Source organism: Tachyglossus aculeatus, chromosome 3 (assembly GCF_015852505.1).
Source record: "Tachyglossus aculeatus isolate mTacAcu1 chromosome 3, mTacAcu1.pri, whole genome shotgun sequence".
Classification (NCBI taxonomy): Eukaryota; Metazoa; Chordata; class Mammalia; order Monotremata; family Tachyglossidae; genus Tachyglossus; species Tachyglossus aculeatus.
Genome location: NC_052068.1, coordinates 88,152,330 through 88,175,002, shown reverse-complemented (window position 1 = coordinate 88,175,002; position 22,673 = coordinate 88,152,330). Strand labels below are relative to the sequence as shown.

At 44.6% G+C, this 22,673-nt stretch overlaps 1 protein-coding gene across 1 annotated transcript in view; it reads right to left on the bottom strand.

Moving 5' to 3' along the window:
• Positions 1 to 22,673, bottom strand: part of ZBTB7C (zinc finger and BTB domain containing 7C) — a 399,260-nt gene that overhangs the window by 167,903 nt on the left and 208,684 nt on the right. Inside the window, exon 4 of the mRNA XM_038744392.1 lies at positions 11,539 to 11,599. The gene's annotated coding sequence lies outside the window, so the exon portion shown is untranslated. The remainder of the gene's footprint in view (positions 1 to 11,538; positions 11,600 to 22,673) is intronic.

The following is a 22,673-nucleotide window of genomic DNA, read 5'->3' as shown; positions in this document are numbered from 1 at the left end:
AGGGGCAAGGAAGATGAGGTGCTTCATCCTTATTTTACAGTTGAGGAAATGAGGCACAGAAAAGTAAGGGGATTTTCCCAAGGACATAGAACTGGCAAGTGGCAGAGCCAGATTTACAACCGGGTCTCTTGACGGCCCAGCCCAATCTCTTTCCACTAGACCATGCTGCTGCTGGATGTTTGTTGTGGGAACTGGGTGATGATGTCACTCAACTCAGGCCACAGCTTCCGCTGTGGGACAGCACTGGCCTAGGTCCAGCAGAACTAGTGTGGCCTAGTGGATATAGTCCAGGCCTGGAAGTCAGAAGGTCATGGGTTCTAATGCCGGCTCCGCCACTTGCCTGCTATGTGGGTAAGTCACTTAACTTCTCCGTACCTCAGTTACTTCAACTGTAAAATGGGGATTGAGACTGTGAGCCCCCACGTGGGACACACATCCCACGTGTCTAACCCGATTTGCTTGTATCCACCCCAGCACTTAGTACAGTGCCTGCCGCATAGTAAGCACTTAACAAATACCAGAATTATATTTTAATTATAGTTGTTATTATGAATCCCAGCTCCACCACATGTCTTCTGGGTGACCTCAGCCAGGCCCAGGCATTGCTTTCTTCTGTGGGAACCCCACCTGTGTTAGACTGAGTTGCAGGAGACTTTGCACACTGTAAAGGCCTCCTTCTTAGTGAGGGACCTCACAGGGCCTAGGGTGCTAGCCCCTTCTCTCCCTCTCAACTGGTCCTAATTATAAAATAACTCTTGATTTGCCTGAAAAAAAGAATTTCTTCACTAAGGAGCTCCAGGAAATAGTGATCATATCTGTTTGGAGCAGCCTAAAGGCAAATTGAAAAAATGTCATAGACTCTATGTGAATCTGAATGGCATATATGATACTTCACCCATTAGCCCACTAATTTAAGGGGAAAGTCATTTAAGGGGAATATTGTATTAGTCCTTTCTGCTCCAGCTGCGTAAGGAAGAGCTGAAGTCGTAGAGTCAGGGTATTTGCCTCCTTGTACAGGCTGCCTGATTGAGCCCAGAGTCCTCATGATTAGCATCTGCTTCCCTGAGATCCTGGCCCCTCCGCTTCAAGCCCTCATTTTGCCGCCAGACTACCTGAAAGCTGGGGGTTGCCTGAGGCAGGGAGGATTTGATGGCAGGGTGCAGGGAGACTAGGGCTCTGGGGAGACAGGAAGAAGATGCTAAAGCCATAAATGTTTTCTATCAATCAAGCAGATCTACTGAGAGCGTTAGGATTCCTGGGCTGGAATCAGATGCCCTTAACGGGTGACAGTTCCAGAACATCAACTCTATCACTATCACATGATCCTCATTCATGTTTACTCATTGCCTTAAATACCCTGAACTTACACAAGTGCGATAACCAATGGCCAAAAAGCACCAGCCCCATGCAGATCTAGCTACTCTCCCACTCACCTTCCGCATTCTCCTTTGAGGTGGTTTGTAGATGAGGAAATACAGAGCATCAAGGAGACAAAGTGATTTTTCTGAAGGTCACCCAGCCAACTAGGGGGAAACACTGGGCTAAAACCCAGGCACCTTGCTTTTCAGTTCTGGATTCTTTCCCATCGGCCACCCTGACAAATAGGCACTTCCTGAGGAGATGCTGACCTCCTAAGGGGCAGTGGAGGCCCTTGTACCACCTCACTTTGGATCAACAGGAGAAAACACAGCCAAACATTTGGGGAGCAAAGCCATGGGGTAATCACACAGCTTCCCTTCGTTTTAAAACAAAAAAGGGAGGCTAAAGGAAGTGAGAAAGGAAAGAGGGTATGCCATTCAATCTCCCCTTCCACCCCTGCCCCCACCCGTGATATCTTAAAACACATCAGAGGGAGCTAACGTCCAATAAACCCTGGATTACCACCTGAGATAAAATGCAATTAAAATGTCATTCCATTAACTGTTTATTAAAAGCTCCACTTGAGCTCCTCTCATTTTGCACGCTAGCTCCAGCAATGAGGAACTCCTCTAATGTGCATTTCAGCAATCAATTGTGCTCTAACTGCATGCACAATGGTGTCTCCCTGTGGCTTAACTGCAATTCTCTTTTATCGCCCATGAAGTGTAGACGGAACCCCAGCTCCAATGTTCCTTTAAGCATAATGGGTAATAATTGATAACTATTTACAGAACATGTTCTACAGCACACGTATAAACCAAACAAGGCCCTGCACAAAATATTTTTTACATTCTTCATTCAGCGTTTGAATATCACCCATCATAGGGAATAATTTCATTAGTGGAAAAGTATAATCTCTCAGTTGCTCCCTAGTTACCTTTCAAGGTCCCAATGGACAAAGAAACAAAGACCAAAGGAAATATTAATCTCTCTCACTCCCAATGTGTAGGGGACTACCATCCTGGTGGCAGGGGTTGGGGGGGGGGGGGGGTCCATTCATTCATTCAACAGTATTTATTGAGTACTTACATTGTGGAGTGCACTGTACTAAATGCTTGGAAGAGTACAATACAACAATAGACACATTCCCTGCTCACAACGAGTTTAGAGTCTAGAGTGGGGGACACAGACATTAATATAAATAAGTAAATTACAGATATGTAGATAAAGTGATATGGGGCTGAGCAGGGGGAGGAAGAAAAGAAGCAAGTCAGGGTGACCCAGAAGAGAATGGGAGAAGAGAAAAAGGGTTACTTAGTCAGGGAAAGCCTCCTGGAGAAGATGTGCCTTCAGTAAGGTCCAGAAATGGTTAGAACCATGGAGGGATCTGGGCAATGGGAGTAAAGATATTTTTCCATCCTTAAGTCTTTATTTACCCTCTAACATTTGTCTTTTCCAAAGTGAAAAACCCAAAGGAGGTGGCCCCATTTTAAAAATAATTTTCAGGAACACAGGGTTTGTGGTGGTGAAACACATTGGAACTAGAGCTGCTGGTTCAAGCTAATGGTCTACCCAATGGCAGGAAGGGATGTCCTAGTTTCTTACAAATATCTAACCCCCAAGTTGCCTGTTCTTTACAGCCCATTTCAGGGAGTTCCGTGGGTGACAAACAGGACTTTCTGGTTAAAAAAGAAAGAGAAGTTAGATTCCCCTGCCCTCCCATTGTGCAAACTCATGGCCAGGTGGGAAAGGGCTGAAAAGAAGAGCATATCAAAGAAGTCAGGGACAGTCCTTAGGGGGCTCAGGGGACAGGTTCTTTCTACTGTTTTCTTTTTATGGTATTTGCTAAACACTTACTATGTGCCAGGCATCGTACTGAGTGCTGGGGTAGATATAAACTAATGATAATAATAATTGTAGTATTTGTTAAGTGCTTACTATGTGCTAGGCTGGGGAGGATACACATAAAAGTCATGGGTTGTAACCTCAGCTCTGCCATTTGTCTGCTGTGCGGCCTTGGGCAAGTCACTTACCTTTTCTGGACCTCAGAAAAATGGCCCATCTGTAAAATGGGGATTAGGTGTGTGAGCCATGTTTGGAACAGGGACTGTGTCTTACCTTGATTAACTTGTATCTTCCCCAACCCTCAGAACAGTGCTTAGCCCTTAGTAAGCACTTAACAAGTACCATAATTATTATTATTATCTGATCTGATGGTATGTACCTGCTTTGTCATTTGGCACATCGTACGTGTTTAGCAAGTGCCAGAATTATTAGTATCATTCTTCCTCTCCTATAGCCTGCTGGACAGCCCTTCCCCCATTACGGCAATTCAGCCTTAGGTGAACCATTTGAATTTCCTTCCTCTCCTAAATTTGCACTGAGTGATTCAGCCAACCTCCTGGCCTCAATTAATGGCAGCCTGGGAGAGAGGAAGATAAGAGAGCACTAAAAGGCTAAACCCTTACAGCATCTCTCCAGAGTTTTCATTTTCAGTTTCTCAACACATCTGGTGTGACAGGGGGTGGAGGAGCAAAAGGGGATAGAGTTCCTGGATGGTAATGGAACAAAGCATGGGACAGAGGGTAGAGAGCAGAAGCACTTAGCGCAGTGTTCTGCACACAGCAAGCACTCAAAAAATATGATTGATTGATTGATAGGGCAAAGATGGGGAGGGCCAGTTTTTGAGTTCCACAGTTGCACCTTCCTTTAATGCTTCTTGTTAAAGTGGGGGAGGGGTACAAGGCGGGAGCTCAATCCAACACTGAGTCTTATTCTAGGCTAGTCTTTTCTCTCTCCTGTCTTCATGTCAATTGTGTTTAATGAAACTCTTTGCTAGGCTGTTTGGGTTATTCCTCTCACATGATTATCCTGACCTAGCTCTTTCCTACTGGACACTCCATATCCAGTGTGACCTCCATCTCCCTTATCTCTCCTGCTCCTGTTTTTTGGTCCAGCCAAGATCATCTCTTTTGCATACCCTGCCTGGGGTTCTTCCTCATTCAAGGCATTGAATGCAGCATTCTCTCTGCTTGGAAGGTCCTATTCTCAGCTAAACCACAGTACTCCCTGCCCCACCCTCCTACCTCCCTCTTGTCCCTAATAAAAATCCACCTCTTCCTGAATTATCCAGATCTAGTTCTGCTAACACCCCAAACTCCCAACTCCCTGTTGCGCTTTGTAATGGCAGACAGGCATTTCTGTTGCTTGTCTTCTTAAGGTTTTGGTGGTTTTGTTTTTACATTGAAACTTCTTTCCTATGTAATTTATATGTAATTGTATATTAGGAAATTATCAATAATTAGATCAGTCACAGTGACCGTGCCACAGGAAGCTCACAATCTAAGCAGGAGGGAGAACAAGAATTTCAGCTCCGTTTTAATGATGAGGAAACCTAGGCACAGAGAAGTCAAGTGACAGCAGGCAGGTGGCATTGCCTGGAGACCTCAAAGCCTGGAAACTTTCCCTCAATAGAGTGTCTGGGAAGAGTTTAAAGTCAAGGATGATTGACCATGATTCAGATCCAGTTTTCTCAAGATGTCCAAGTCAGGGCTGGGAGCCAGAAGGAATTTGTGGCCCTGTGCTTTTGGGTCAGGAATGACAGTGCTTTTAACCAGTCATCATCTGGAGGCCTTGGTCCTCTGCAGTTCTGGGTTAAATTCCTACCCCAGTCCTCCTGGGAGCTCCAACAAAGCTGTAAGATGCAGGCATTCTGAGGAATGCAGGGCAGGGCATGGCCCGAGATAATTTGGTAGGGTTTGGCCAGAAAGAAATCTGCTCTGGCCCCTTCTTCACTCCTTCCCGGAGGCAATAGCTAATGCCCCATCAGGATCAAGAAAAGGTGGAAAGAAAATAGATTTCAGATGCTAAAGCAATACTGTGTGGAACTCTCCTAGATCCTTTTTTTTAATGGTATTTGCTAAACACTTATGTGCCAGGCACTGCACTAAGTGCTGGGGTAGAAGCAAACTAATCAGTTTGGACATAGTTCATGTCAGGCCCACAGTTCATGGAGCTCACATTATTAATCCCCACTTTACAGATGAGGTAACCGAGGCCCAGATAAGTGAAGTGACTTGCCCAAGGTCACACAGCTGACAACTGGCAGAGTCAGGATTAGAACCCAGGTCCTTCTGACTTCCTAGCTCCTGCTCTATCCACTAGATCAAACTGCTTCCTTCCCTCTCTAGTAGGTGTTCACAACCTGCTCTTTATTTTCGCAGCATGCTCCTCTCCAGCAGTGATGGAAAACAGAACGTGGGCAGCAGTGGGTGCAGAGGAGGAGTTATGAGGCCTTCTCTAAAACAACGAAGGAACCCAGCCAGAGCAGTTGTGAGGAAGCAGCAACAGAGTGACAGTGTGCATGCACATTTGCTGGTGAGGAGCTGGATGCCTTTTTGAGGCCAGGCATCATGCTGCCCATGATCCCGTCTGGCAGGCCACCAGCCTGCCTGCCAGTCACCATTGCTTACTGAGCACCTACTGTGCTTACAGAACTGTACTAAGTGTCAGAAGAGTGCAGTAGAAGCAGAACCACTAGACTGTAAGCTCCCGCTAGACCGTAAGCACAATGTGGGCAATGAACCTGTCTGTTATATTGTTATATCATACTCTCCCCAGCGCTTAGTAAAGTGTTCTGCACACAGTAAGTGCTCAATGAATACACTGACTGACTGACAACGAGATTCCAGAACCACGTATAGAAGGTTCATCTTTAACCTGCCCCCTTTCCCCGTAGCCTGGAGAAGCCAGCGGGTTATGCAACTGTCCTCTCGATTCCATCCAAAAGCATGGTTTGCAAAACTGTCTGGCCCCACCCATTACACATTCCCCTGCTCTGATTCAGCAGCCATCCCGGGCGGGGAAGATGACAAGGCACAGCGTAGTGGCTGCTATCGGGGCTTTAGTTGAGGATCCAGAATCACGTCTTAAGCCAAGTGCCGATCTCGAGCTTTTCCTCGACCAGACAGAGCTCTTTTCCTGTTATCTGGGTTCCTCCTAAAAGGGTTTATGATCAAAAATAGGATGTTTGGAGAAACAGTGTGACCCAGTGGAAAGGGCATGGCCCTGGGAGTCAGAGGACCTGGCTTCTAATCCTGGCTCCACCACATGTCTGCTGTGTGACCTTGGGTGAGTCACTTAACTTCTCTATGCCTCAGTTCCCTCATATTCAAAATGGGGATTTCATACTTTAAACTGTGAGTTCCATGTGGGGCCTGACAATCTTGTATCTACCCAGCACTTAGTACAGTATTTGGCTCATAGTAAGCACTTTAACAGTACCACAATTATAATTATTATTACAAACGTGGCAGTTTTCTCTGAATTGTATACAGATGTCTCTGACTCTAATTGCCCAGCAGTCCTTTCAGCAAGAGCCACAGCCGACCTTCCTAGACTGGCCAGTTTGGGGAGACAGTGCCTATCTCAAGGAAACACTACACTCTCCTGCACAGAACAGACAAGAAGAGAACTGCCCTGATAATCATGCAGGTCCATTGACATTCCCACTAGTCCAAGAAATCCCAGAAAAGGGAGCCAGATGGTGCAATTCAATCTATTCCTCTGTCACCACGAGCTCTGCAGCAAATTGCTCTGTGCATCTCCCAGAACACAGCAATGCCTCCCCACTGAGGACCACCAGCAAAACCCTTACTGGTCATGGGATAGGGGCGCGCTCTGCTGCTTCCTGCTCCTACTTCATTTCATCTTTTTGTACGTAAAGGGTCCCAGTAAGCAGAACAGAAAAGCTATTCAAAGGGAAAAATCAGGTCCCCCCATCATCTTTTGCAATGGAGCCTTTCAGGGACAAATTCAAGCCGAGGAAATTCAGTAGAATTTGCTTTTCCAAATTAATTTTGAGCTCTCAGAATCTCGGCTCTTCATTCCATTAAAATCTAAATATTAGCTCCCTTCTTTTACCCTTGTCAAAATGGGCCCAGGAAGTTCTCTGATGCATTGTCCTATTTGAAAATAAAGAAGATGTTCTTTCAAGTAAATGCTTATATCAGGCCCATCCAGTTCTCTCTAGCATACAATGACATAAGACTCTTGACCTGCTTCACATCTGACAGACTTCAGACACAGGGGATAAAGCAGTCTCTCCTGAGAAGCAGTGATTCTCTGACAGCTCTAACTGGAGGAAAGGGATCCAGAGGCCGGGATTGAAATCCTGGTCATGGCCCACTGAAAGCTGAGGCAGTTGGCTTGGTGGCTAGCTGCTGAGTTCAACACTAAGAACAGACTGGTCAACTACAATCTCCCTTTGGATGCCAGTTTGTGCAGGTTGTGCTCTGGAATAATTCTCAGGTTCGGAATCATCCTACATTAGGGGTTTGAATAAAAATTGCTATGCATGTTCCCACTGGATTCCCACTGTCCTCCTCTTCACGGGAAGGCACTTGAATCCAAATGAATCCATTTTCTATATATGCAAAGTCAACAAAGGCACCGAGCCTTTGAGCATTCTTTGATTACATAAGGGCTTTAGGATGGCTTGAAACTGAATCTCTTTGGGGTCTTCCAAACACGATGGATTCTTACCTGTTTGGCATGACTTAGGTGTGACCTCTCCAACATACCTTCAACCATAAAACAACCTATGATTGAGCTTTGGGAACAATCCGGAAAAAACTTTTCTGAGGTCCAACAGTGTTCTCTTTTGAAAGATCTCTATTTTATCCAAGAATCTTCATGAGATAAGCAATAATCATTGAGTCAGGACAAAAACAGGAAGCACCTCCCCCTGCCTATGGGAAGCATAGGTGGAACAATCCTCCTGGACCATGAACTAGAAAGAGCAGGATTTTCAGGGAAATATTGTTCTACAGATTCAAGGCTGTGTGCTGAAATTGGATGCAAAATCTAAACTGCATTTCCACAGAGCCAGGCTGCATTCCTCCTCATGTCCTTCTCTTAGGAGAAAAAAAGAGGACTGAGCTTTGTAATTCCAGTTTCACTCCAACTCTACCACCCTGTCCCCAAAATACTGTCTTTGTGAAAACCACTGGGGCAAGGAAGCCAGACACTCTGAGCCCTTTTTGTTTGGTTACCCTGATCTATAAACTCCTTGAGGGCAGGGATAGTGTCTACCCTGTATTGTATTGTACTCTCCGAAATACTTACTACAGTGCCCTCCACAAAGTACTCAATAAATACTATTCATTGACTAATTTAATGAATGAAAATTAAGTTTCATTTAATTGTAGGATCTTTGTAGGAATTTTTTTATGTGCAGTATCCCGCTTCCATTTTCTATTTTCAAATCAAGTTGCCCTAATGAAGCGCAAGCTTTAGGAAGGGCATATGTCTTTTCAGCAAGGGCGAGTTCAATTCTTCCCACAGATATGCTCTGCCTCTTCATTTCCTTTAGAACCTCTCTAGGGCTCCCTAAATAAAGTGCTACCATTTCCTTCATTAACGATAATTCCACAAACATACCTTTGCATAATTCTATTACGATGGTCATTTTTCAGCTCATGACTGGAGTAGCTTTGGGGCTTTGAAACTACTGGACAAACACAGTTCCTGAAAATATGATATTGAAGAAATGGGTTTTAGTTCATCTTTTCCCTTGCAGGTTGGGGTTAGCACCTTCCAGGATTAGACACCAAGAGAGTAGTAGAATTTCCTTCTCTGCTATGCTTGACATCAAGGACAGGCACTCATCTATCCAGGATGAACATGATGGATGCCTGCCTGGAGGCAGGGGGATGGAAGAGATGAGCCCTTGAGGTCCCATTACATCTCAGGATTCTCCCATTTGATGATTCCTACTAAGTAGAAAATGTCTATGTGTATGTGAAGTGATTGAATGATCCCAAATGAGTGTATCCATTTGTGTTTAAGAAGTTGGGAAGCAAAGTGGCTTACAGCACAGGCCTGGGAGTCAGAGGGACTTGGGTTTTAATCCCAGCTCCACCACATGTCTGCTGTGTGACACCTTGGGCAAATCACTTAACTTCTCTGTGCTTCAGTTACCTCATCTCTAAAATGGGGATTAAGAGTTTCAGCCCCATGTGGGACAAGCTTGTGCTTGTGCTAAGATCCAGTGCTTAGAACAGTGCTTGGCACATAGTAAGTGCTTAATAAGCACCATAATACTAACTAATATTATTAGTATTATTATTACCACTCTGGTCCTCAATAAGTTACAAACCCCTGGGGAAGTCTCTTTTCAAGCCAATTAAAGGGAGTGGTCCCTCCATCCCGATTGAACCAGTGTCATGTAGCCAGTGGGCCCCTAAAGCATCATCTGTCTCATCAGGCTTTCAGATTCAGCAGGCACAGGAGTCCAAAGGAACCAAATCCATAAAGAGTTAATAAAAGCTCCATCCTGTCCTTGAGCTTCCAATTGTGACCATTTAAGTGGCCTTTTTCAGTCTCCTCATTAAAATATAATCAGAATAGCTTTGGATACCCAGCCCTGGGGCCACTGGACTTGCTAGGCCCATATTACTAACACTTCCCATGGCAGGCAGCTGACAGGCCATTACTTTGTGTCCTGCAAACTCTCTGAACTGATAAGGAAACTCCACCAATTTGATGTTTTATCGGGCTGCAGGTTGGGAAAAGATATTATTTCAATCAAGATAATGATTCTATTTCTTTGACGGAAATTAGATTTTTTTCCTCTTTTTTTTCCCCTTCTTCTCTGGGGTGGCAGGAGGTGGGAACAGGGGTATGACTAAAGTCATCCTCAAAGGGCTGGGCTGGGCCAGGCAGCAAGCTGGGGGATTTCCTCCCAGCCCAGTGAAACATCCGTGTGGGAGTGTGAACATCAGGGGAAGATAAAAAAGAAAAAGCTTTTCAGGGAGAGAAAAATAGTCTTGCAAGATGGCAAAAAAAAAACTCAAGAAAAGCCCTCTATTTGGATATTTACAGACACCTGCAAAATCCATCAGACAAAAACCCAGGAGATAACCATTAGATGTGAACCCAAAAGGCAAGAGATCTCTACTATTTATATGTATTCGGTAATAGCATTATGGTTATGGATAATAACAATATTAGTAATCATATAAAGCCAGACTAGTATTAAGAACTGAGAGGATGCTGATATTATGCTTAGATCCAAAGACTCTGGTATATTTTGAATCCTGAAATCTGCCTTGGCAAATCCTTAAACAGCTACTCCATAGAATAACATATTTATCCAAATAATTCAATTGAATGAATAGAGCTCTGCCACAGATATTCTTGGGGTCCAGGATGCATGTCTGTTTGCTGCTTAGCCTCAAGGGGCCTCTGAACTGGCCACAAGAAAATCACTGCCAGTGAAGGTGAGAATTACATTTTTGTGATTCTCCTCCACTGGGATGCTTTGTGACACCTGAACTGCAGGGACCTTAAGACATCATGATCCAACTGTGTTAAGATCCAAATAACTCCTCCCCCTCTACCCCTGCCACACACCTCAACTCCGGTTCCTGCCATGCCACATACACACCATTTATTCCCTGTGCATCAGAAGATTCAGTATCTGCCCTGGGCATTTTTCTTGGCCAGACATCCATTAAAAAAGTGCAATTAAAAATAAAATTGAAACAATTGTGGGAAAATGTCAATGGACTAGGAATGTTGCAGCTCAGAGGGAATTTTAGGTCTACGTTTTGGGGTTTCTTAATAACAAGAAATCTCAGGGTTTCAATTCCAGCTGTGCGGTCAAATGCATAATCTCAATCTGCCTCCTGAATATCAACTGGCCTTTCTTAATGAGCCCCTGTGAAAGGAAATGCAATGGACAACAGCATTGGAAAAATCTACGTTTTTGCCTGGTATCAATCAATGAGTTGAAACATTAGGCCACTGATGCACCAAACATTTGACCTGCCTTCTCTCATAGGGTCCAGGTGTTTCAGTACAGTAAGTGGAATAGCTCGTTATACTTCCAAAAAACCACTGTAAATGCTTTCCAAATGATAGTGCCAAGACCTTCTTCCTCGGCACATTGTCCCTTTAAAACATGAGGCTTTAAAATCCCCGGCTTCTGCCAGGCAGCAAATGATGCCTCCGAAAAATAGATCAGAAAAGCCCCAACAACTTTGCTTCTTACCAGTCCGCACCCGGCCCGCACCCAGTTCAATAAACTACTCCACCTCTGCCGAGACAGAATTACCTTCCTCTCCCAGAGTCAGACTCATTTACAGGTCTTTTCCAAAGAACAGAACTGATACTCACAATCAACTTTGTCTCAGTTGCAAACTTCAGACCAACAACGCCTTGTAAACCCGATCATTTCCTGCAGAGAAGAAATGGGAGGAGAATCATTACAGCATCTGAATTTTATATCTTTTTTTATACCTAAGCAGGTGATCTCTTTGCAATTCCCCTTTGCATTCTGGGGTCCTAACAGCAGCACCCTTCTTAAATCCTCAGCATACTTTTTCACTAGCCAAGTCGACGGCCCTTGCTTCATGCACAATCGAGCACACACACACACACAGAGGCACCCAGAGACCCTGCCCATCCCTAAGACTATACTATTCTCGGATTGACCAGAGCATCAATTCCCTAAAGGCTCTCATCCTTCTTCATGCTCCAGGATGAAGCCTCCACTTCTATAGCGTGGAGTTGCCTAGCAACCCCATGCAGTGAGCTCTGAGAGGTTGGTTAAATTGGCCCTTCCGGCACAGGGCATCTCCTTGTACAGCTGCCTGAATCTTAACAATCTGGCTGTGAATAATAATACAACAGTAATTGCATCCGTGAAGCCAAAACTACATTTAAATAGTGTTGAAGCCCTGACATAAACTAACAAAGTTCAGAAAATTCATGGTGGAGGTTGATGCTTGACTGTTAACGTGAGCTTTGTGGAATAAGGAGAATGTGACACCGCAATCTGAGGTAACGACAATACCAGCCTGAACTCCGAATCCCCTCGCATCTTTTCTTAGGCATGTCACCACCTTATTGTGCTTCGAATGTAGTCTGGGGACTGCAGAGGCAGTTCTTGCTGAGATGTTGCGATTTGAGAGTCGGGTTGCCCTTAGGCATTTTGATACTGACATGGACTTGGTCTATGCATTTCCTTGCTCCTTAAAAGGTAGTTTCCAAAGAAAACGGAACTAAATAACAGTTCTCCAGAAAGTCTAGTTACCAGACAGGAATTGTCGTCTCTGGCCAGGCCCAAAGACAAATTTTGTAGAGTGATTCTTGTACATCCCAAATATTCTATTAGCTTGATCAAGTTGTGAGGCCGAAGATACTGGTAACTTCTGCCCCAGATTGGCTGAAACAGACTGGATGATCTAGAGAAGCAGCATGGCTCAGTGAAAAGAGCCCAGGCTTTGGAGTCAGAGATCATGGGTTCAAATCCCAGCTCTACCAATTGTCAGCTGGTCTTTTGGGCAAGTCACTTAACTTTTCTGTGCCTCAGTTACCTCATCTGGAAAATGGGGATTAAGACTGTGAGCCCCCCGTGGGACAACCTGATCACCTTGTAACCTTCCCAGCACTTAGAACAGTGCTTTGCACATAGTAAGCGCTTAATAAAAAATGCCATCCAATCAGGAAGATGAGGGCTTGAAGTAGCGTAGCCTATTGGAAAGAGCTTGGGCCTGGGAATGAGTGGACCTAGGTTCTGATCCCAGCTCTGCCACTTGTCTGCTGTGTGACTCGGGTAAATCCCTTCGCTTCTCTGTGCCTCAGTTTTCTCATCTGTAAAATGGGGATTAAGACTGTGAGCCCCATATAGGATAGAGATTGGGTCCAACCTGATTATCTTGTATCTACCCTAGCACTTAATAATAATAATAATGATGATGGCATTCATTACGTGCTTACTATGTGCAAAACACTGTTCTAAGTGCTGTGGTGGTTACAAGGTGATCAGGTTGTCCCATGGGGGGCTCACAGTCTTCATCCCCATTTTACAGATGAGGTAATTGAGGCACAGAGAAGTTAAGTGACTTGCCCAAAATCACCCAGCTGACAATTGGCAGAGCCGGAATTTGAACCCATAACCTCTGACTCCAAAGCCCGTACTCTTTCCACTGAGCCACGCTGCTTCTCAATACAGTGCCTGGTACACAAGAAGCACTTAACAAATATATTATGGGCCTTGGGTGGGAGGAGGGAAGAAATTCTACTACCCCTGTGGTCAGCAGGGCAAGGAGGGTGCCAAGAGCAGAGCGAAGGTATGACCCCCTGACGATGCTGGTAAGAATGACAGCAAACCTGCTCCCCAGAAGTTAAAGAGAGGAGGCAGGTGGAAATCCAGGACCTAGGAATGTGGTAAACCTGAGAGGAACAATCAGCACAGTTAACCTAGGCAGCCATGTGGGAGGCAGGAATGAATGTATATAAGGATCACAGTGCATCACAGTGTCGCCAGCTAACATGTTGCCAATAATCCTGAAAAAAGATCTGTTGCTTGACTCCCTGATACGTCCTGGAAATCTAACTCAGAAGCCAGGCCGGAATGGACTTTCCTGGGATCATCTTCCCTTCCCTGATCCATCATGCCCCAGTGCTGCCACAGTTCAGGTTTGCAAAAGGCTGCATGGAAAAGTAAAATAATGCCAGGTTTGATTTTCATATGTCTTAGCCAAATACTGATGATTCTAAGTAATAGATTAGAGGAAATTCACGTTTTCTTCCTCCATGTGCAGCACAAATTGCTAGTCACTGTGGGTGGGTGAGTGCCATGATGGATTATGGGAAGTCAGGATTCTCCCAAAGAAGACAGGAAATCCCTCTTTCCACAAACACCCTGGGGATTTCACAAAAAAAAACCCAATAACAACAACAACAAAAACAAACAAAAAAACCCCACAGTGGCAAAGCATTTTCTGAGGTGTTGAAAAAAACATGCCTAACCAGTCTGGGATGCCCAGAAACGTTGAGTCTGACCCCACTGTCCCTTGCAGCCCTGAAAATGGCTAGCCATCACATCATTCAATCAGTGGTATTTACTGAATACTTTCTGGGTTCAGAGCACTGACCCAACACTTCTGGTTTGGGGGTAAGAAGAGAACTAGCTGAAGGGTCACATTTAGTAAGGGGAAGAACACTGGTGATATATCTTGAAGCCTGAAGCCATGTTTTAAAACTCACTAAAACATCATAATAATAGATGACCCTTTTGTTGGAAAATGAGGGCAATGAGGAGTAAACTGCACATATGAAAATGATGCACATCAAATTGCAATTATAACTGGTTCGGTATGGGCTGAGAACATGTCTGCTAATTCTGTTGTATTGTACTCTCCCAAGTACTTAGTACAGTGCTCTGCTCACAGTAAGTGCTTAGAAAATTGAATGACTGATTGATGAGGGTTGGCTCTCATTATGGGCAGGGAACGTGCTGCTAATTCTGCTGTACTGTACTCTCCCAAGAGCATAGTACAATGCTCTGCACATAGTAAGAGCTCAATAAATACAATTGATTGATTGGTGAAGGATAGTTGCCAACTCCTTGGGGGTGATGGGAGCCATAGCCCTCTCAGCCCTAGCAGCTGAATTCACCATCTCACTCATCCCAGGGCCCAAATCTAAGAATTTCCAGTCAGGGTTGAAATGACCCAAAATGGCCATTTTCTGGCCTGTTAGCTCTTTGAAGCCCAGCCACTTCAGATCTCCAATCCCCGTCTTCTCCCCACCCACTATCCCCTGCCAATGCATTTCAATTTGAGCCTGTTCAAAGTCTGAAGTCGACAAGATTATCCCCACCCACTACAAATGTGGTCTGCTCAACCCGAACTGGAAAAAAAGCAACAAAACTTTCATCAGGCAGAGCAGAGCCAGGCCTTAGCCCTCTGCCAATAAAGGGACTCTTTCCAATACACGCTTGGCCATGGGGATGAATGGATAGGATTCAAAAAGCGACCTAACTCACAGCTGAATCATCTCAGATGTTTCCACCAGATAAACAGAGCATCCTCTGCTGCTCTAGTTCTGCCTGTGTGGGACCAGAGAGGGGTGGGTTGCATTCTCTTGGTGAACACAAGTACATTACTGAATCAGCGTAATAAGCAGTTGCACTTTAACTATTTTATTAAATTGGGGAGATAATTATAGTTTACACTCTGTTTCGTGTAGCTGAAAGAGAACAGCATTGGTAATCTGTTCAAAGTCCCGTGTTTTTCCCTTTCCTGTGGCTCAAGTTTTAAAGGGAGGTAAACAACTTCCAGAGCAGTGGAGAGCATCTTATCTTCGGTTGGTTGCTTGGTGGTTTGATCCTCTTGACCACCAGGAGCATAGAGAGCCGACAGCACAACCCGTGAAAGCTGTCTGACTTGTATAAGTAACATCTAAGATGAGCGCTCTCAGCTATAACAGATTCTTTAATGATTTCAGCCACTTTCCAGGACCTTGGCCTTTGAGCTCTTAAATCTGCCTGGCTCTCTAGCCCTGCCCCAATTTCGATTATTAAAGTACCTTCAGGCTTATGACTTGTTTTCCCGAAGTCACACCAAGAAGCTGGCAAAGAGCCAAAGAGCACACTACGTGCTCTTTATAACCCCAGCTTGGAGGCCAGAAGGTACAGCCTGTCACAGCCCTGGTAACTAAGATGGAATGGCCATTCTTCTAGTAGCCTGATAGAGAAGCAGCGTGGCTCAGTGGAAAGAGCACAGGCTTGGGAGTCAGAGGTCATGGGTTCTAATCCCAGCTCCCCCACATGTCTGCTGTGTGACCTTGCGCAAGTCACTTTACTTCTCTGAGCCTCAGTTACCTCATCTATAAAATGGGGATTAAGACTGTCAGCCCCACGTGGGACAACGTGATTACCTTGTATCCCTGCCAGTGCTTAGAACAGTGCTCTGCAGTAGTAAGTGCTTAACAAATGCCATCATTATTAGTGGAAAGAGCATCAGCCTGAGAGTGAGAGGACCTGGATTCTAATTCCAGTAATGCTATTTGCCTGCTCTGCGGCCTTTGGCAAGTGACTTAACTTCTCTGTGCTTCAGCTTCCCCATCTAATAATAGTTATTATTATTGTGGTATTTGACATGCACTTATTATGTGCCATGGGTCGATATTAGTTCATCAGATCAGGCACAAGCCCAGGCCCACATGGGGCTCAAAGTTTCAGTAGGAGGGAGGACAGGTATTGAATCCTTATTTTACAGATGAAGAAACCGAGACAAAGAGAAGTTAAGTGAGTTGCCCAAGGTCACCCAGTAGGTGAGTGACAGGTCCTCTGACTCCCAAGCCCATGCTCTTTCCACTAGGCTATACTGCTTCTCAGTTTATGATGATTCAATACCTGTTCTCCTGCCTTCTTGCTGTGAGGCCTATGTGGGAAAAGGGTTGTGTCCAATCTGATTATCTTCTATCTGCCTTAGTGCTTGGTACAGGGTAAGCCCTTAACAAATGCCTTAAGCTCTTGATACCTGCTAAACACTAGGGTAGATATGATCAGATAAGGTGCTGTCCCTCTCCCACCTGGGACTCCCAATCTAAGGGGAAGGGGGAACTGGTTCCAAATCCCCCTTTTACAATTGAGGAAACTGAAGCACAGAGAAGGTGAGGTCACACAGCAGGAAAGTGACAGAGCCAGGATCAGAACACAGGTCTCCTGACTCGCAATTCTGTGCTCTTTGCACTAGGCCCCATTGCTTTCAGAAAGGGGCAGCCCTCAGAACCTTCTGCTCCCTTTCACTGAAAAAGGATGTTTGTGTAAGTATTTACAGACATCACTGTGTCAACCCAGTATGTTTCAGGTCCAAAACTGTTCAGTAAAAAATATGGTTTTGCCCTAGCTCTCATCTGGGATAAACCTAATGTTAAGTGCCTAACTAAGATAACTGATGCCTGAGCTGTGGAAATAAATGAAATATTAGGGAACCACTTAGCCCCACACCAAAAACCCACACCTACTAAATGCAGAGAACTGAGGAAGGCCCTTGGGAGGATACAGCCAAAATAGAAGTCACAGTCCCTGCTTTCAAATAGCTCACCATTTAATGATCCTCATCAAGGAGCCAGAGCCCCTTGGCTTCTGTCAAGCAGACAGGTATTGTGTCCAATTTGATTTGTTTGAACTCTCTCCAGCACTTAGTAAGCTCTTAACAAATACCATCACTATTATTATTGTTATGATGATGATTTGGAATCAATATTCAATCGTCTGGGGGAGGCAGTGTGGCACAGTAGAAGAGCTGTGGCCCTGGAAGTTGGAGGTCCTGGGCTCTAGTCCCGATTCAGCCAATAGACTACTGTGTGGCCTCAGGCAATCTCTTAGCTTCCCTGTTCCTCAGTTTCCCCATCTGAAAAATGTGAATAATATACCTGAACCCTACTTCACAGGGATGTTGTGAGGGGCAAGATAAAGCATAACTAATATAAGGTGCTTTGGTAATAAAAGCACCAAATAGAAAATGGGAAGAAATGTGGCCTAGTGGAAAGAGCATGGGTCTAGGAGTCAGAGGACCTTGGTTCTAATCTCAGCTCTGCCAGTTGCCTGCTGTGTGATATTGGGCAAGTCACAAAGTCTCTGTCCCTCAGTTTCCTCAACTGAAAAATGGAGATTCAACACCTGTTCTCACTCCCACTTAGGCTGTTAGCCCCATGTGGAACAGGGGCTCTGTCTGTCCTGATTAACTTGTGTCTACCCCAGCACTTAGAACAGTGTTTGACACATAGCAAGTACTTAACAAATACCATAAAAATTCATTAATGTTTATTGGGTGTCAACTGGGTGCAAACTGCATACTTAGTGCTTGGGAGAGTACAGTGAAGTCAATAGATTTGATCCCTGTCCTCAAAGAGAATAGCAGGAAAGACAGATACTAGAATAAGTCATTTGGGAGGAAGTGACCAGGACATAAGCTATGTACATAAGCCCTTCAGGAGGTGATGTGTAGTTAAGTGCTTAGATGGTGTGGAATTGCTGAAGTGTCAGTTATGAGGAATATAAACTGGGGGAAGTCTCCTAGGGGAAAGGGGATTTCAGAAGGGCTTTGAAGATGGGGAGAGCTATCTGTTATCTATTGGATGAGGAGGGCACTGTGATGAGGATGCACTCCTCCAGGGTCGGGGAGGGCATCAGGAAGAGATGGGTGGTGGGAGAGATGGGTTTGAGGCACCATGAGTAGGTTAGCTTGAGAGGAACAAGGAGTTCAAGCTGGGATACAGGGGGAAAAGAGAGAAGATAAGCATGTGGAGGAGAGATTGAGAGCCTTAAAATCAATGGTCAGGAGTTTTGGCTTGATGAAGAGAAGTAAGCAACATTTGAGGTTTTGGAGGACAAGGGAGATGTGTGAAAAGTATTTCATCATTATTGTCACCAATGGCATTTATTGAGTGGCAACTATGTGCAGAGCACTGTACTAAGCACTTGAGAGAGTACAATACAACAAAGTTGGTATACACGTTCCCTACCCACAATGAGCTTACCATCTAGAGGGGGAGACAGACAATAGAATCTGGGCAGCAGAGTGAAGGATGGGCTAGAGATGGGAGAGACTGGAAGTAGGGAGATCAGGGAGGTTGATGGCATAATCAAGCTGGGACCAGGGTGGTGACTGGAGAGGAATTATGGACAGGAAGGAGCAGATTCTGGGAATGCTGTGATTTAGGAACGGAGGATTGGGTGACATTGAATATGGGGGTGGGAAGGGAGGAGGAGAAGATAATGCCAAGGTAAGGCTTAAGAGCAGCATGGTTTAATGGAAAGAGCACAGGCTTGGAAGACAGAAGACATGGGTTTTAATCCCACTCTTCCACTTGTCTGCTGGGTGACATTGGGCAAGCCACTTAACTTCTCTGTGCCTCAGTTAACTCATCTATAAAATGGGGATTAAAACTGTGAGCCCCATGTGGGACAACCTGATTACCTTGCATCTACTCCAGTGCTTAGAAAAGTGATAGGCACATAGTAAGCACTTAACAAATGCCATAATAATAATAATAATAAGAGGTGGGGAGGACAGTGATGTTGTCAACTGTACTGGGAAAGTTCTGTGGAGGAGAGGAAGGAAGGAAGATGAGGAGTTCAGCTTTAAAACTACTGAGTTTGAAGTGCTGGTGAGATAACCCAATAGAGATTTCTTGGAGACAGGAAGAAAGGTGAGATTGCAGAGGAGAGAGGAAAGGGCAAGTCAAGGAGAATTGGAGGTCATACACTTGAAAGTGGTAGTGTAAGCCTTGGAAATTATTGAGCTTTTCAAGAGAGCAAGTGTAAATTGAAAAGAGAAGGAGAATGAGGACCAGGACAGTGTAGAATCCATTGAATCAGGCAAGAAGGAGGTCTGTTACTGGTAATCTTGGAGAAAGTGGTCTTGGAGTTCTCGGTAAACTTAAACTATTGGAGTGTATGCAACCTGTTTAAGGAGTTGGGATAGGAATGGTAGGAGGGAGATGAGGAAAAAGGTGGAAAGTTCAGTGAGGCCCAGAGAAGGCTGGGTTTTTTTTTTTAGGATAGGCATAGGTGAGAGTGTATGAAGATGGAGTGGAACAAGTGGAACGATTCATCAGAGAGTAAGCAGTTGAAGATGGTGGTGAGAGAGAGAAGAAAAAAGGATACACATGTTTTTAGATGATGAGAAAAGATGAGGTTGGAGCAATAAGTAGTGGCAACAGAATTTGAAAGGAGGTAGGAGAGGTCTCCTTGAGAACTGCTGAGAAGATGATTGCATAAAGAAGCTGCTAAGGAAAGTGTAACAGTCTTTTATGCAGGTAGTAACACCTGAATTTAGATTAAGAGCAAGTATCAGACCAGGGATAAATGTTTATTCCTGGATCTAATTAGCTACATTATTTGTTAAGGGCTATGTGTGAAGGGCTAAGCACTAGGATCTAGTTTTAGAGTTTAGTGTACAACTACTGTTGCCAATGAAACTGTAAGACAAGTAAATATCAGTTTTCTTTTTCTAACTAAAGAGATAGCCAGGGAAGCAGCATGGTCTAGTGGAAAGAGCATAGGGCTGGGAGGCAAAGGACCTGGATCTTGTAACAACAACAACAACAATAATAATAATAATAACAATAAGAATAAGAATAAGAATAAGAATAATAATGGTATTTGTTAAGCGCTTAACTACGTGCTAGGTGCTGTACTAAATGCTGTGGTGGATACAAGTAGATCAGGTAGGACACAGTCCCTGTCTCATGTGGGGCTCACAGTCTCAATCCCCATTTTACAGATGAGCTAACTGAGGCCCAGAGAAGTGAAGTGATGTGCCAAAGGTCACACAGCAGACAAGTGGCAGAGCTGGGATTAGAACTCATGACCTTCCCATGACTCCCAGGCCTGTGTTCTAGCCACTACTAGTCCCAGCTTTGTGAATTACTTGCTGTGTGACTTTGGGCAAGTCACTTAATTTCTCTTTGCCTCTTTTTCTTCAACTGTAAAATGGGGATTAACTACCTTTTCCCCTTCCTAGAGTGTGAGCCCATGTGGGGCAGGGACTGTGTCCAACCTGATTAACTTCCAACTACCCCAGTGCTTAGAACAGTGCTTGACACGTAGTGAGTGCTTAACAAATACTACAATACACAAACAATAATATAATCTTTGTGGGTGGAATCTACAAATTTGGAGGGATTTTCACAAGGAGGGGGTGGGGCATTTGGTATTCCCTCCAGACCTTAGTGGCCAGCCTTCAGGGTGCAGTCAAGGCTGTGTACATACCTGTAATTTTATTTATTTATATTAATATCTGCCTCCCCCTCTAGACTGTAAGCTCACTGTGGGCAGGGAATGTGTCTGTTATATTGTACTCTTCCAAGCACTTAGTATAGTGCTCTGCACACAGTAAGGATTCAATAAATACAATTGACGGACTGATTTCAGGTAGGATTGCTAAACTATAAGAGCCTCACTAAATTCAAAACTCCTTGTGGGCATGGATCATACCTGCTAACTCTACAGTATTCTCCTAAACACTTAGCACACTGCTCTGTACCCAGTTAGTACTCAAGAAATACTATTGCTATTGATAAGTTAAATTAAAATTGTTTAGAATCTTCTCAAAGATGATGGCAGCCTGAACGTCTGAAAAATGGCCGAAACATGGTTTCTCTCAAAAATGTCCACACCAAAGATGTGGTGTCATAGAAGTGAATCCCTTCCAGAGCGTAAATCAGGGGTCTCCGAATCAAGTTGCCTGGGACACTCGGGTATGATAATAATGGTATTTATTAAGTGCTTACTATGTACCAAGCACTGTTCTAAGTGCTGGGGTAGATACAAGGTAATCAGATTATCCCACGTGGGACTCATGGTCTTAATTCCCATTTTACAGATGAGATAATTGAGGCACAGAGAAGTTAAGTGACTTGTCAAGTGTCACACAGCAGAGAAGTGGCAGAGTCAGGCCAAAGAGCGGGAGATGGCAGTGGGAGATGGGGATGGTTTGGTTTGCACCATGTCTGTTATATTGTTATATTTTAATCTACCAAGTGCTTAGTAGTGTTCTGAAACAGTAAGTGCTTAATGAGTACCACTGACCAATTGACTGACTGGTCATGGGGAAACATCCTTCAAGAAGTTGCACATGAAATCATTACATATGGGGCATGCACCACATGTTGTGATGGCTCCCTGCAGAATGTAGGGGGAACAGGTGACCATTTTCCCTCTTCTCAAGGCAGCCGAATTCCTTAAGACAGCTCTGAGTACGGGACTGGTGAGCAGAACCCAACTGCTTCCCAAGCCTTTCAGAGGGAGGTAAAACACTAGAATAGTCTAAAAGAATGAAACACCCCCAATTCTCCCAGTGGCATACTGAGTTTGGGATGAACCATCTATTAATTTGGGGATGCAATGAATTGATGGGCAAAACGGTCCATCTATCTTAAGGGAAGCTGAAACAGTTTAGGGATCATTTTCTTGTCTTGATGAATGGGGTTGGGTGAGGGGATTGAGATTATTTTGTATACTAAATCTGGCTGCTGTATTTTACAGCATCTTTAGCTCTTCGGGAAGTAGCACAGCCTAATGGAAGGAGCACAGGCCTGGGAGTCAGAGGATTTAGTTTCTACTCCCGGCTCTACCACTTTTCTGTTGTGTGACCTTGGATAAGTCATTTAATTTATCTGAGCCTCAGTTTCCTCCTCTCTAAAATGGGGTTTAAATCCTACTCCCTCCTAGAGAAGCACCATGGCTCAGTGGAAAGAGCATGGGCTTGGGAGCCAAAGGTCCTGGGTTCTAATCCCAGCTCCTCCAATTGTCAGCTGTGTGACTTTGGGCAAGTCACTTAAATTCTCTGTGCCTCAGTTACCTCATCTGTAAAATGGGGATTAAGACTGTGAACCCCACATGGGACAACCGGATCACCTTGTAACCTCCCCAGTGCTTAGAACAGTGCTTTACACATAGTAAGCGCTTAATAAATGCCATTATAAAAACAGTGCTTCACACATTGTAA